The 16,558-nt window shown below is 35.5% G+C and overlaps 1 pseudogene; it reads left to right on the forward strand.

Annotated features, from left to right (window-relative positions):
• The first annotated feature begins 11,209 nt into the window (after nt 1-11,209).
• Nucleotides 11,210-13,687, forward strand: LOC127794662 (14-3-3 protein 7-like; annotated as a pseudogene).
• The last annotated feature ends 2,871 nt before the right edge of the window (nt 13,688-16,558 follow it).

Here is a 16,558-nt window from a genome sequence, read left to right on the forward strand (position 1 = left end):
AGAGGGTATAGATTTGAACCGATAGGTGGTGGATCTATAATCGGTGTTGGAGATGATGCAACCATTATTGGCGGTCTACCAAATGTCGAACATTGAACCATACCCGGTGATGTAGGTGGTCGAACCATACTTGTAAAGCCCCACTTTTTCCCAAAGCGTGCATTAACTCAGAATTTCGGGAATATCTTTTTTTTTTTTTTCAACAATCATTCAACATAAATCAAATTTCAACAATCCCGATCTACCATCTTAGCATATTAACTTAAAAGAATAAGCTAAGACTAGTAATATGATCATATCAGCGGAAGCATAATCAAAATCTAGAAAATACATAACCGAATTCACTTTATTCATAACGTAGAAATCATTTGACAAGACATTTCAAAACAAAATACATCGAGTCTCATCTCTCAACAACAATTACTAACACCTTAAGTATAGACACAATATATGCTAACGATTACAAACGAAATAAACGGCTACATATCGAGAACCCCCTTTCCTTTTGCGCCGTTGCCTTCACTTGGAACGTTTGAATATTACAGGGACATAGTCTAAATTAGATGATGAATCATTTAAGCAAGAGGTCAAAACATTTTCATGAATATATACAGACCATGAATAAAACCAACGTATCCTAACATGTCCCAGTTCAAGAGAATCCCACACAACACTTAACCCTAACTGGGGAAAATACAATCTCTCTAAAGGCAACACAACTAGATCGACACATTATCATAACACAATTCTGCTTAAAAGGGACAACCTCAATGCATGAATTCGGGTATCACCCTTATATCATGTTAGGAATTACGGATCTCAACACAACCTTGGCCACCAGATAATCAACATTGTAACACCCGAGAATAATTTTGAGGATAAAAATGATATTTGATAAAGGGCATAATTGGAATTTTGGAAAAAATAGGACTATAGGGCACACTAACACAGCTTTGGACGACCGAATTAATCAGAGGGAGTACCTCGGACTCTAGATAGCCAAGGAAACTGGTATAGTATCGACGAGCAATTAAAATTATGATTTTTAGTGATAAAAAAAATGAGATCGGGAACAATTTTTGGTACAGCAAAAATACAGCTGCCAATTAGGTCGTATTACCGAATTGCTGTAAACGACATCCAAAAAGTCAACGGAGGGTGTCAAGGACTAGTATTCGATGTATAGAACAACCCTTAAGTAGTTTCAGGTTGAATCGAGTGGATTTGAGGTCAAATAAATCAGTCGGGCCTAAGTGTAATTTCTAAACATTGCCCGAGGGAGGTCTAAACGACAATTTTTCAAAAGTTTCAAGGGAGAAATGAGAAATACTAATCTTAAGGGTCATAGTGAGAATGTTATAAAGATTAGGGGCTTGAGGATAAGGACCAAAATGCAAAACAAAATTTTGTGGGGGCCTAACTATAATTTTTAGAAATTTCGCACGTACATGGCAGATTTGGCCGAGATTTTGGCCTGATTTTCCGGAAATTTGGGCAGCCTAGGGTCGTCAGGGAGTGGCCTATGGTGGTCTAGGAAGCGTGGGGAAGAAGCCTTGGCCAGAGATCGGCCACGTGGGGGCGGATTTTGGCTATAAATAGCCAAGGGTTTCGGCCGAGAAGGAAGCACCAAATCGAGCTCGTTTTCGAACGATTTTTGGAGCTTTGATATAGGGCTTTTGGTCTCTGGGAGACAAGGATCATTTTGGGATCGATTTGAGGCGTTTTGGAGTAGGTTTGAGGGGGTTTCGAGTTTGGCTGAGGGTTTGAGGCGGTCCGCCTAGCCGGACCTGCAACCGGCCATTTGGGCCACTTTCCGGTGGCCTTTTGGCCTGATTTTTGTGGCATCGTGATCGATTCTCCAAGGGCTTTCGAACGACACCGATTTTGTAGCCATCGGAGCAGTCGCTGGCGACCGACTCAAGGTAGAAGACAACTCGTGCGTGACTGCCACGCGCCAGTTCAAACCAGTCAGCCACGCGCCCGCGCGTAAGGGCACGTGAGACTTCAGGTAATTTTGAATTTTTTTTTACTTATTTTAAGAAAATTAAATTATAAATTATTATGTAAAAATATTTGAGAAAATAGTCGTATAGATATTTATTTTGGATTATTAGAGAAGAAAATGGGAGAAAAATAGGAAAAATATGAGAAAATTAAGGAAAATTATAATTGTTGGATAAATGTGATGATTAGGGTGCCTTGAGGGTTGAGACGAAGTGACTCATGCGAAGTTCGAAGAAGGCACGCAAATTGAGGCAGGCACGCAAATCAAGGCGTACTGCGCTTGTCGAGAAGAATTTAAAATTTCACCAAGGATGAGTGTTCGCCCCCAACTTTGTTTTGAATTGTGAGTGGTTCTACCCGAAAAGATTTCAAGTAACATGTGAATGGTTTACTGTAAGTGTTCATGCCTATGGCTTGGGTGTAACACCCCGTCTCGCCAGGCGTGTCACTATAAGGGTATTCCCGGGATTTCTTTTTTTTTTTTTTCTTTAAGTTACACACGCGCGGTATTTCAAGAACAATCTTCACATGCAGAAACAGAACCCCGCGAACCCCAGTCTTGCCCGTTTAACTATCAAGATCAATAATCTTAAACTAAACGAGTCTTAATACAACGCAGCGGATACACTAACACCAAAACACCATTATATTTCCATAGCAAAAATACTTAATACAGATCAAATGATAAAATCGCTATTATACAACTGTTCATTTACAACCTGAAATACATACTAAAGCCTCCAAACGTTACAACGACTAACAAACTAAGCACCATTGGCCCTCTGATTAGTGGTTAATTTTGTAAAAATTTTGTTATAATTATACCCTTCTTTCGATCTTAAATATGGTTTAAATTAGATATTAATATATATTTTATGGTTATATGTAAATTTAAATTGAAAGATGAAATGAAATGAAGTTCTAAAGTAAATAATAATAATATATAAAATTATATATAATACATATATATCATTATATGCATGCATGTAATATATATATAATATAATCTAATATATATATGTGCCATGTGTAATACATATATATAATATATAATTTATTAATAACATTAAATTATTTTTATTTTTTTTAGGCATGAAGAATTCAAGCCCATGAAGACTTAAAGTCCATGAAGAATTCAAGTCCATGAAGAAATCAAAGCCATGGAGAAATCAAGTCCATGAAGAAATCAAACCCATGAAAAATTAAAGTCCATGAAGAATTCAAGCCCATGAAGAATTAAGGCCCAATTTGAGCAACCCATGGAAAATATTATTTGGAGAAGGCCCAAGGATTATTTTTAATCCTAATGAAGATTAAAAACCAATTTATAGAAATCTATATTTATTTTTTATGTGAGAGCTTTATTAGGTGTGTTTTTTTAGCTAAAATCCATTTAACTATTAGGTGGATATTATAGCTAAAATCCATTTAACTTTATGAGTGCTTTATTAGGTATGTATTTTAGCTAAAATCCATTTAATATTAGGTGTGTATTATAGCTAAAATCCATTTAACTTTAAGTGTGTGAGTGCCCATTAGATATAATTATGTCTAATTGAATAATTGAAATTGTGTGGTTTGTATTGCATCTTGTGGCCTATAAATAGCTCACTTGATTGCATTTGTAAGTGTGATTATTATTCTTGAATAAAAGTTTAGTTGTTTCCTTATAATTCTCTCTTTGAGAATTGTTCTTGTTCTTTCTCATTTTCTTTAGTACTTTCTCTTATAATCTTACTTTTTTTTCTTTCTTCTTTTAAATTCTTATGTCATTTATTATTACTTTATTATTCACCGCCTAAATGGCCGGTTAATTTGTGCCTTTAAATTTCTGTAATTTTAATTCTTGTCATTTAATTATTCACCGCCTAAATGGCCGGTTAGTTTATGCCTTTAAATTTCTACAATTTTAATTCTTGTCATTTAATTATCCACCGCCTAAATGGCCGGTTAGTTTATGCTTTTAAATTTCTTGTCATTTAAATTCTGTTATTTAAATTACGTCATTTAAATTTCTGTCAATTAACTTTCAAATAAAAATGAGTAGTTAAATCTAATCTTGGGTTAAGGCAAGGACAGTGTCCAACGCCAATGATTCCCAAAGAAAGCTGCGCTTTAAATAAGTAACATTAATTTAAATTTCAGTATGAGTGTATCTTAATTATTAAAAAATCACTAAGTTTGGATTGGAGCGTAAGCCTAACTTAGAGCTTTCATGCCATGTATGAGAGTTACTAGAACTGGAAACGCTATCATACCTAAACCCAGATGATTAATTTAGTTGTTTTGTGTATTAATTGCAATTGGATTTATGGTGGTTGCTTAAATTAGAATCCCGCATATCATGTATGGGGATTGCTTAACCTAGAACTATCATCATCTCTAATTGCATTTAATAACAAATCCTCATATCTGAAATTAAATTAATGTTGCTTAACCTAGAACTATCATCATCTTTTATGCTAAAATTTGGGAATCAACGGGTTGGTACTGAAATTGTCTTAACTCAAGCACTATCCAAATTCATATTTTTACGTTTAATGTTTATTTCAATTTTTGCCTTACTTTATTTTCTAGTATCTGTTGTCTAAAAACAAAACCATAAAAAATCTTGTTGTCAATTTGTCCAAATGCGTGTGCGTGTGTGTGACATTCTTTTTCTTTTGCCATAAATAAATCTCTCAGTGGACAACCTGGATTCATCCAGAAAATATAAATATAAATTTGGACTACAACTGCACTCGTACACTGGCGAGTATAAACCTCTCACTAAAATAAAAAAAATATAAAAGTTTTATTATGATTTGTTTTTATTGTGTTTTAATTGCAGGGTGAGAGTGCAGTCACCCTCAACCGGCCACGTCCTTGCCTTTGCAGCAGTCCCTGGCTGGAACATTAAACATTCCAGGGGCATAACCTAGATTAGATGATAAACATCTAAGTGAAGGTATGAAACAGTTATACAATGCATGAAAGACATACGAACATGACATACTATACGACAACATGCAAGACACGTCTAACTCGAGATATCACCTTGACATATTTAATCCCTCGAATGTCCCACTGTGGCACACGTTCACTTGGTCCAACGTTAATCCCTCGGGTGCACCGTCGTGACACCCGTTCACCTGGTTTAACATTATTCCCTCGAGTGCCCCAGTGTGACACACGTTCACCTGGATTAACATTGTCCCAATCTCAAGTAGACCCCATACCGCCCCATATGGACCCAACGATGCAATTAGACTTGACTCCACATGATATGAAAATTTACACGCCATGCACCAATATTTTAAAAATAAACAGTTAATGCAATGTAGCAAATATCGACACAATGATCTTAAGTAAAAGCCTTGTAAAACAATCTATGTCTAGGAGGGTAAAATTGCTCACTAGAACCCACCACAAGCACCTAAAAACACTTCCAAGACAAGGAAAAGCTGGAATCAACCACTCACCTCGAATGTATTCAGATTGCCTCGATCCTCGTGCAACGCCTCGGTTTGCGTGCCAAGCCCCAAATACTTGAACTTGTGCTCAACCTCAAGCCAAGATACTTCCTAAACATCATATTTAATTAAGGAAGCATTAAAATCTATTTTCCTCAATTTTCCATAATTTTCTCTATTTTCTCCCAATTTTCTCCTCGATAATTCCAAAATAATTATTTATTCAACTATTTTTCGAAATATTTCAACACAATAAATCCTAAAATAATTAATTAAAAATACTGGAAGAAGAAATACCCAAAATGCCCATTTCACGCGCCCTCACACGCTTGGCGCGTGGGTGTGTGTGGAGGCTGGCGCGTGACTGCACGCGCCACCTTCTTCCTTGTTGAACCAGTCTCCGGCGGTTGCTCCGATGGCCGAAATGAGGGCACCCCATTGGAGCCCTTTGCAAGTCGATCCCAACGGCACCAATTTCAGGCCGAAAGGCCACCGGAAAGTGGCCCAAACGGCCAGTTGCAGGTGGCTCGCGACGGTCCGCCTAGGGTTTTCCGACCGTGCTTCGAACGACCATTAAACGCACACCATTGCTTCCCAAATTCTTCAGAAACGATGCCCATACCCCAAGGAGCAAAAGCCCTCTATCCTTTGCCTTCGATTCTTTCCCAAAATCGATCAATTCGATGCTAAAATTCTTCAAGTTTCGGCCGCCTTTTTATAGCCAAAACCCAGCCATTTTTCGACCAATCGCCGGCCAAGCTTGGTCGCCAAGCTTCCTACTGCCAGTTGCAACCTCCCCCAGTCATCCCTCGGCCGTCCCATCGCCGGAAACGGTGGCCATGTGCGTGGCAGTGCGGCGGCCGAATTCTCCCTTGTGTGCACACTATGAATTTTCATTTTATTGCACTTTCACCCCTGTTTTCTTCAAATAACAATTCTGCCCTTTTTACAACACCCCTGATAAATCCAAATATACCACTAAGTTTCACAAGTTTAGTACATCTCATTTGACCCTCGAAACTCCTAAAAAATTACCGTTTTGACCTCCCTCGGGCAAAATTAGAAAACTGCGCTTAGGCCCGGCTGGTCAAATTGACCCTAAATCCATTTGATTCAACCCGAAATTGCTTAAGGGTTGTTCTACACATTAAATACTAGTCCTTGACGTGCTCCGTTGATCTTCTGGACGTTTCCTACGTCGATTCGGTTTTCTCAGCCCGATCGACAGCTGTACCGAAAACTGTTCCCGATCCCATTTCTTTCATCACTAAAAATCACAATTCGAATCACTTGTCGATACTGTACAATTTTATTTAGCTATCTAAGGTCCGGGTTACTCCCTCCGACTGATTTGATCGTCTAAAACTGCGTTAATGTGCCATATAGGCTTATTCTTTTGCTAATTCCAGTTATACCCTTCCTTAAAAATCATTTATACTCTTAATAACTTCCTGGGTATTACATTGGGTTTTTGTGATGGATTGTCCAAATGATTATTGACACGTGCATTAAATGTTGATTTTAAGTGACACTACAAGAAAACAGTGATTTAGAGACGGATTTTTGAGACGGATTTTTCCGTCTCAAATAGAGACGGATTTTGAGACGGGTTTTGAGACGGAAAATTTTTGAGACGGATTTTGAGACGGAAAAATTCCGTCTTTAATTTCAGATGGATTTAGAGACGGAAATAATTCTGTCTCTATTTTGAGACAGATTTAGAGACGGAAAAAAATCCGTCTCTAAAATTAAAGACGGATTTAGAGACGGAAAAAATCCGTCTCTAATTGCAGATGGATTTAGAGACAGAAAGAATTCTGTCTCTATTTTGAGATAGATTTAAAGACGAAAGAAATCCATCTCTAAAATTTGAGACGGAATGTTTTCTGTCTCTAATTAGAGATGATTTTTTTTTTTACATCTCTAAATCTGTCTTTAATTTGAGACGGAAAACATTTCGTCTCAAAATTTAGAAACGGATATTTTTCCATCTCTAAATCCGTTACTAATTAGAGACGGAAAAAAATTGGTCTCTAATTAGAGATGGGTTTTCTTGGATTTGATTATTATAATTAGAGACTGATTTTTTTCATCTCTAAATCCGTCTCTAATTAACAATTAAATATAATTATTTAATTTAAAATCTATTGAAAGTTTATTTAAATATATAAATAATAAAAAAATATATTAAAAAATGTTATCTAAATATAAAATTTTGTAAAACACACACTCCATTTTAATTAGTAATTAATATTAATAATATATACATTACATTTTAATTAGTAATACACTACATTTTAATATTATAAAACTCTATAAATAAAATATATACTAAACATACATTACATTTTAAATTTTGAGGACGTAAAATGGGGAAATCAAATATTAAAAAGTAATTAAATTAAAAGTTAATTAATCTAAAATTTAAGATGATTAATTAATTAAAAACACCTTTAAATCAATTAAAAAAATGTTAAATAAAAAATTATAGACATTCAATAATAAATATATAAATAATTTTCTAATATGAATCAACAAAAAAAAATGGTACTACCTATGCGAGTCGTGTCACATTCAATAGATGTTCAACTAACATTTATCCATATATCTATTATATTCATCTCATGAATATCGACATGTGACTTATTATTCTTTAATATAAATATTTCATACTAATTAAAAATAATAGTTTATGTGTCAGTTTATAATTAATTTATCATATTTTTCTTATGAGAAATCTAAGAAATGTCCATTTATTTAAGGATGATAGGTTTTACTCTTAGCAGTGTTTTTTCACCAAACTTTTTCATCATTTTTCAAAAATCATATTTTACTCTTTTGTCACCCCACCATATTTGATAGTTTATTTTTTATTTATTTACATAATAATTTATTTGATATTTTATTTTTTATTTTTTATTAACTCGACAATCAATTTGGACAACTAATTTTGATGTTATCATTATCCTTTCTATTTAGATCATTGAGATTTTTTTAGTTAAAAAATATAAATGGTAAATATATACATAAATGTGAAAATATTAAAATAACATTTGATATTCAAGGAAGGATATATAATAAAGATTATCGTTGCAAAAATATATCTAATAATAGAAAAATATATATACAAATGAGAAAGTAAAAAGCTATTGTTGTATCATTTATTATTAAAAAGTATATCTAATAATAAATTATGTTATTTTTTAATAAAAATTATAATTTTTTTAATATTTTATAAACCAGAGGCAGTACTTAAAAAATTATTAAAATTTAATTAATAATTAATTATTTTAAAAAAAATTAAAATCCCTAAATCCTCATTTCCCTCTCTCATTCCCTCTTTCCCTCAAATCCCTATCTCACGAGTCACGACCCCCAAATCCTTTCCCTCAAAACCCTAGCTCCTCTCTCTCTTTCTCTTTGATCTCACGCCCGAGTCTCCGTCTCAGCCTCCGCCTCAGCTTCTTCCTTCGTCTCCCACCTTCGGTCGTCGCCGGCGCCTTCGTCTCCTCCCTTCGGTCGTCGTCACCGCCTCCTAATCGGCCTCCAGTCATCATCGCGGCTGCCTCAAGGTCTGGTTCTTCCACCGCCTTCGGTCGTCATCCCCGCTTCCTAAACTCCCATTTTCTCTCTCACTCTTCCTCCGCTCGCTTTTTCTCTGTCTCTCTCTCTCACACTCTCTGAATTTCCGCTTCCGCCTCCGCCGGTCGCAGCGCCGCAGCCTCCACTTCAGCCTTCGATCGTCTTCGTCGTCGCAGCGTCCACTTCGGCCTCCGCCTCCGCTAGTCACAGCGTCGCAGCCTCCACTTCAGCTTCCGGTAAGTTTTTTAACTTTTTTGTTTTTATTTCTCTGTTTTTTAACTTTTTTGGCTCTTTAGATTTAATGGTTATTTGATTGCAACTGATGTAGATGTCCACAGATTGTTAGATTAAGAAGACACTCATCAAGTTATGGGTTATTTTGAGTCAAAATTTATACTATTTTTAATTGTTAGATTAATTATTAGTTTTAATTAAGATTTCAATTTGGTAAGTTAGTTCAGTCTTCTTGATAAAGATTTATATAGCTTAATAATGCTTGACTGGTCATGTAAGAACTCACAGCACAATACACGTACGTTTAGCAATGGGGCAATGATCTTTATCGATTCGCATGAGATCGATTAATTGGGGGTACCATGTTTCGTATAATTTTTAACTGTTGAATTTGTTTTTAAGATCATAGATTAAGAAAATTGTATAATAATTAATTAAGAGAGTCCAAATCATTTTTTTAAGAGTACTTAGGGAGTTATTTCACCTTATATATATATATATAGTCGTTCATAATTACTTTTTTAAGTTTTGCGGTATCTATCAAGAATATTCTGCTTTCACTTGCATTGCACCCATCAATTCAATTCCACACACACTTCATGTTGCATTTCATGAATTGCACTAATGCTAGCTACTTCCATTAAAGAATATTTTTTTTTTTTATCATTAAAATTAAAACATATCCAACATTTATAAGATTTGATTTGATATCAATAGAATAGACAGACTGACTGCCTTTCATATCTTAAAAACTACAATAGAATAGACTGACTGATAGTGGGATTAGAAGTGCATTCATTAACTGGATTCCTATTCCTCCAAGTCCAACACACGGGTAGTAAGAACATTCTCACTCTTTTACCCAAAAGTCTGCCCTAATAGGAGCTGTTTTCAATAAATATTTGGTTTACTGCCTTAGCAGAGAGGGAGAGAGACTTATAATTGAAAAAAGAAAAAAAATAGAAAAAGAAAAAGAAAAAAATAACTATTTCCCTTTTGTTTTGTTTTGCTGGGTATCATTTTCTAATGTGGATAAAAGCAGCAAATTTACAGTACTAGAACTCAAATCAATGTATATCATCCTCCTATAATCTCTCTCTCTCTTTCTGTATATATATATATATGTATATATCTCTACTTCTAAGTCCCTTTGGACCACACCAAGCTGACAAATTACAACTCAAATTCTCCACAACAAACTAGAGATTTAATCCACAAGCAAAGAGAAGAGAAAGAATGAACAAGAAAATTAACTAGAACCAGAGCTACATACCTCCCATCTCTCTCTCTCTCTCTTTATATATATATGTGTGTGTGTGCGCGTGCGTGTGTGTGTTGATTAGCCACGAAAACATCTTTGTTAAGCATAATTGTTTTTTCATTTCCTTTTAATTTTTTGGGATTGCTTGGAGTTTTTCACTTGCTAGCTATTAATTTGTGTTCCAGAATCATTGTCCTTGCTAGTGGTCACTTGCTTTGCTAGCTATGAATTTGGTTTTTCACTTGCTTTTAATTATGGTTTAAGAAATTATGAAATCACCATTAAAAATATAATTGATCTTGTCTACCAAAATCAAATTTATTCACCTATTTAATATCTGTAACAAAATAAAATTTATTTCAATGTAATCATTATCGTATTTGATGACAACCAAAAAATATAATTGATCTTGCATTTTCAATTGTTATTTGTGCGAATGATCTATCATTGTGAACATGTTTGTAATTTATCTAAATTTTTTTGAGAAATGAATACTATGACATTTTGAAACAAAAAATGTTGGAATATTTTTAATTATAAAATTGGAGTTGAAAACTAAAAAATGTTCTCTAAAACTCAACAGGGCCTAATATTTGGTGGAAATGACTTGAACTTCGATTTATTTGGTTGAGTTCAATGCTTGTATATTTCCTTTGAATCTACGATTATTGCAGAGATGGTTGAAGCAATGAAGAAAGTTGTTAAATCGGATGTGGAAGACTGCTGAGGAGAGGAGTCTGGTATCCATGTGGTACAAGAATGTTACTGGGGTGAGAAGGGCCTCCTGGTGCATATTGTCTTCGATTGAGCAAAAGGATAAGCAAAAGGAGGGGGGTAAGGGGCATGAACAAAATGTGAAGAGGATAAAGGATATTGACAGAGGGTTGAAGAAGAACTCACAAAGATGTGCAAAGACATCTTGTCTGTCATTGATGACCATCTCCTCTCATCATCTTCAACCAGAGAATCAAAAGTTTTCTATTATAAGATGTGAGTTCTTTTTGTATCTTTTTGGGGTTAAATATATTCTAGTTCTCATGTTATGAGCTTTCCATGATTTTAGAGGCAGATGGATAATATTTATTATGGTTGAGATTATTGGAGAAATTTACTTTGAGAGTCTCAACTAAGAAGAGATTAGGTCCTCTTTGATTGAATCTTTCAGGGGCTCACTAATCCCCAACAATTGGAATAATCGGTATATGCATATTGTGTGAATGTAGCAATTTTAGGACCACAGTTGTGATGTCCATTGAGAAGCACAAACACTTCAGGAATGAGCCACATATTTTTTATAATTTTCCAAAATGCGCAGCACACTCATCCAAACATTGTATTAATATTGTGTGAATGTAGCAAGTAGGACCACAGTTTTGATGTCCATTCAGAAGCACAAACACTTTAGGAATGTGCCACATATTTTTGATAATTTTCCAAAATTCGCATCACACTCATCCAAACATTGTATTATTTTTTATTTTGCCCCCCAAATTTGGACACCTCTGTGAACATTTGTATCCATAGTGGAATCTTGCATATCCATCATTTGAACAAATTAGAATCACATTTTATGTTTAAAAGAAATAGGAAAGTTGAAAAGTAATTATAAAAGTAAATCAATGTAGATGTACATTTATTTGGCTTTCCTTCTTTGAACTTTTTAATTCAAAATTCAAAAATATAGAATTTAAAATTTTTATTTGTTTATTAATAGACCTTTTTATATACAACACGTATGTGTGAAACTTGTAATAACACTTGTTTCTTCACTTAGCTATTTCATGTTCTTGGTGCAACTTGGTTGTTTTGCATTTTTTTGGTTACATTAAACATACTTTAAAGATTTCACAAAAAATTATTTCAAATATATAGCCTGATGAGGAAAAGCTTCTTTTTTGCACGAGCATGTATTCCTAAATCCCACAGTGCTTGAGGTGGATATATAGTGTTTGATAGATTAAGCATGCATGAGTTCGTGACATATATTTCAATTCTAAAGTGGTGATTTGCAATATATTCTTTATGGCATTCCAGGAAGGGAGATTACTTTCGTTACTTAGTTGAGTTTAAGACTGGAAATGATCATAAGGAGGTGGCAGATAATTCACTCAAGGCTTATGAGGTTTTACATTTATACTTCCTTGGTGGATTGCCTTTTATGTCTTGAGTGTCACTTCTTTCAAGGTTCTAAAATTTGTTCAGTGTACCTTTCTTCTCTTTGTTGTGGTTACCAGACTTGCAATATTTGTTGATATTTTATGCTGCAGGCTGCCACTAGTATTGCTACAACATATCTGGCCCCCACTCATCCAATCAGACATGGCTCTTAACTTTTCTATTTTTTATTATGAGATTTTGAATTCCACCGAGTGGTTGTTCTCTTTTCTTGTCTCTATTTCTATATTTTCCATTAAAGCTTTACATTTATTAGCTTTAAAAATTATAACATTCTGTCTATTCCTCTTCTTCTTCATTCTTGTTTTGTCTTTGTCTTCTCTGTTCTGCCTTCATTCTTCTTTTGGCTTCTTTTTTTTTTTTTTTTTTCAAATTTTCACTGTTTTGTTCTACATTGTGCATGGAGCAGTAGACTATTTTGTCCTTTGCAGTCTAAGCTACTTGGTCGCCCACCTACACAGGCCGAATTATTTATTGCGACACACCAAAGGAAGGATAAATCAGGATTTGTTGATAGTAGATCTGATGAAACTTATGTAAATATACAACAATACTTGTGTCTTATATTCTATTATTCTTAACTGACAGTTTTGATAGTATAACTTATTCCATGTACTTGCAGGCTGACTTCCAGTTGCGCCAACATGATGCATCATTACAATCATCAGCAGTTGGCCCAACAGAAGATAGTGACGTTGCCGGACAGCCCTCGCAGCCAGCTTTTGATGAGACATCATTATGGTTAGAGGTTGCAGGCGGGAAAAAGAAGGGTCGTGTATATGGGATGGGGTCAGAAGCATACGTTATTCCCGGATCTTATCATATGTTGTCACCATCGCCATCGCCTCCACAGTCGTCGTCTATCTCACTTGCTGACCAAATTCAACAAGCTGTTAGCACAGCTATACAACCATTGACCCATCGTTTGTTAGACATAGAAGAAAGATTACTACCGCCCTCAAATCCTTCGGATCATTAGGAGGATCCGCCATTGCCATGGATAGATATTACATTGTATTATTTTTATTGTTCATGGACAATGTGTTTTATTAATGTTGTATGGATTTCTTGTATGAATTTAATATTGTACGGATTTTTTGTATGAATTTAATATTGTATGGATCTAATACTGTTTATATCAGGTTTTTGCATTATTTATACTGTGTATATCAGGTTTATATATAAAATTTTATAAAGATATTTTTTTAATTAAATTTAAAATAGAGACGGATTTTGAGACAGAAAAAATCCGTCTCTAAATCCGTCTCAAATTGCTTCAAGAATTCCTCTCCAAATCCGTCTCTAAATCCATCTCTGATAGAGACGGAAAAATCCGTCTCTAAATCAGTCTCAAACAGAGACGGAAAAAAACAGTCTCTAAATCCGTCTCTAACGTTTGTCTCTAAATCCGTCTCAAATAGAGACAGAAAAAATCCGTCTCTAAATCCATCTCAAATTGCTTCAAGAATTCCTCTCCAAATCTGTCTCTAAATCCGTCTCTGATAGAGACGAAAAAATCCGTCTCTAAATCAGTCTCAAACAGAGACGGAAAAAAACAGTCTCTAAATCCGTCTCTAACGTTTGTCTCTAAATCCGTCTCAAATAGAGACAGAAATAATCCGTCTCTAAATCCGTCTCTAACGTCTGTCTCTAAATCCGTCTTTAAATCAGTCTCAAACAGAGACGAAAAAAAACAGTCTCTAAATCCGTCTCAAACAGAGACGGAAATAATCCGTCTCTAAATCCGTCTCAAATAGAGACGGAAATAATCCGTCTCTAAATCCGTCTCTGATCGGTCTCAAAAGCCGTCTCAAATTTACCGACGAAGGTTTTAGCGACGGCCCAAAATCCGTCTCTAACTGTAAATCCGTCTCTAAATCCGTCTCAAATTGACTGTTTTCTTGTAGTGTGACGCATGTTATGATTTTAAGTGATGCATGTTATGATTTTCGACATTGGCTTGTTTTGTGTCGTCCATGTGGGACGTGGGTTGGTAACTTGTGACGTAGCCCAGAGTGACAGCACTCGGGATGCGTACCTATGATTAATGCTAGGTGACCCACTTGGGACGGGGCTGAGACGAACTTCACCCTACGGGACCCAAGTGGTGGGGCTGAGAGTGGACACCACCCCGGTTGTTGGCTCAAGTGGCGGGGCTGCGAGTGGACACCACCCCAGGTTCCTTTGAGCAATAGCATTAATGCCGAGGTGACGTCGATTCCGAGGATAGTGCTGGTGTGACACTCTTGGGGCTAGGGTTGCGTTGGGTTTTGGAATGCTTTTGAGCTGGAGCGTAAAGCCTAATGATGACAATGGGGTGATTCCCGGTTTCATATGTCGAGGTTGTCCCTCTTAAGCAGGATTGGTTTGCCAATGGGTCGGTGTGGTCGTGTCGCCTTTAGAGAGATTGCATTTTCCCCGGTTAGGGTTAAATGCTGTGTGGGATTCTCTTAGGCTGGTGCATGTCAGGATTTATCGGTTTTATGCATATGATTTTGCATTCCTGTATGAAAATGTTTTTGAATTCTCACTTAGATGATTCAGCATCTAATTTGGACTATGTCCTTGGAATATTCAAACGTTCCAGGTAAAAGCAGTGGCGCCAAGGGAAAGAATGTCGTCGAGATGTAGCTGTTATGTTCAGTTTTCGTAGGTTTTTGTCTATGATTACGATGTTCAAGGATAATGTAATATTTTGATATTTTCATGTGAAACATCGATTTGGTTATTGTAAGAGAAATTTGTCGGATATATATATCATTGAGGTTTTGATCTTGCTTCCGCTGATGTGATTGATAATACCTGTCTTAGTCTATTAATTTTTAAATTTGATATGCTGAGAAGGTACGATCAGGATTGTCGGGAAATGTCTATGATGAGGGTATGTATGTCAAGAGGTTTATGTTGTGATGTTGAAGAAAAAAAAAATATTCCCGAAATCTCGAGTTAACGCTCGTTGTGAGAAAATGGGGCGTTACAAACATTATCTTCGGAATTAACGTCCACCTAGGCAATAATGCTATTTCTCAAAGAAACCTAGCGTGGTGTCAACTCTCAGCCCCGCCACTTGAGTACCGTAGGGTGAAGTCCGTCTCAGTCCGTCTCAAGTGGGTCACATAGCATTAATCCTTGGCACGCATCCTGAGTGCTATCACTTAAGTGCTACACACAGGTTGACAACCCACATCCCACATGGACCACACATAAACATACCAATGCCACAACACAAATCATGCATCATGTAAACTCAACATTTGCATGCACATAATTTAAAATATAAAATTCAATGCACATGTAAATAACCACTTTGGATGAATCATCTGTATGCAAACAACCTATCATAAGTCAACTCATTTGTATAAACAAATCATGTATAGGGTCGAACCATCCAAAATAAACCAAGTTTTTAAGTAAGAACATTCACAGTAAACCACTCACCTTAAATGCAATTCAGAATGCCTCGAAATTCAAGCTCAACCTCGACTCTAGTGCTGAGCTACTAAATTTTGAGCCTAACACGTTCCTCGAGATTTAAATAAATTTCTAGAATTTTTAAAAAAATTTATACTATTTTTCTCTTTTCTTTCCTTTCCTTTTTCTTCCTTGCTTTCCTCATTCTCTTCCTTTCTTTTTCTCCTTTTTCCTTCATCTCTTCCTTCCCCACCTTCTGCCTATTACGCTTAAGCCTATTTATAGGCTTTTCTCTCTTGGTGACCAAGCATCATATGCATTATTTTAATGGTATGTTTGCCTACCGCTTCACTTGGGCATCACACACAAAGCTTGGCCTCCACCCATTCACTTGCATAATATGTATATATATATAAATATATTTATTGTAGAATTCTTG

Source organism: Diospyros lotus, chromosome 2 (genome assembly GCF_014633365.1).
Source record: "Diospyros lotus cultivar Yz01 chromosome 2, ASM1463336v1, whole genome shotgun sequence".
Classification (NCBI taxonomy): Eukaryota; Viridiplantae; Streptophyta; class Magnoliopsida; order Ericales; family Ebenaceae; genus Diospyros; species Diospyros lotus.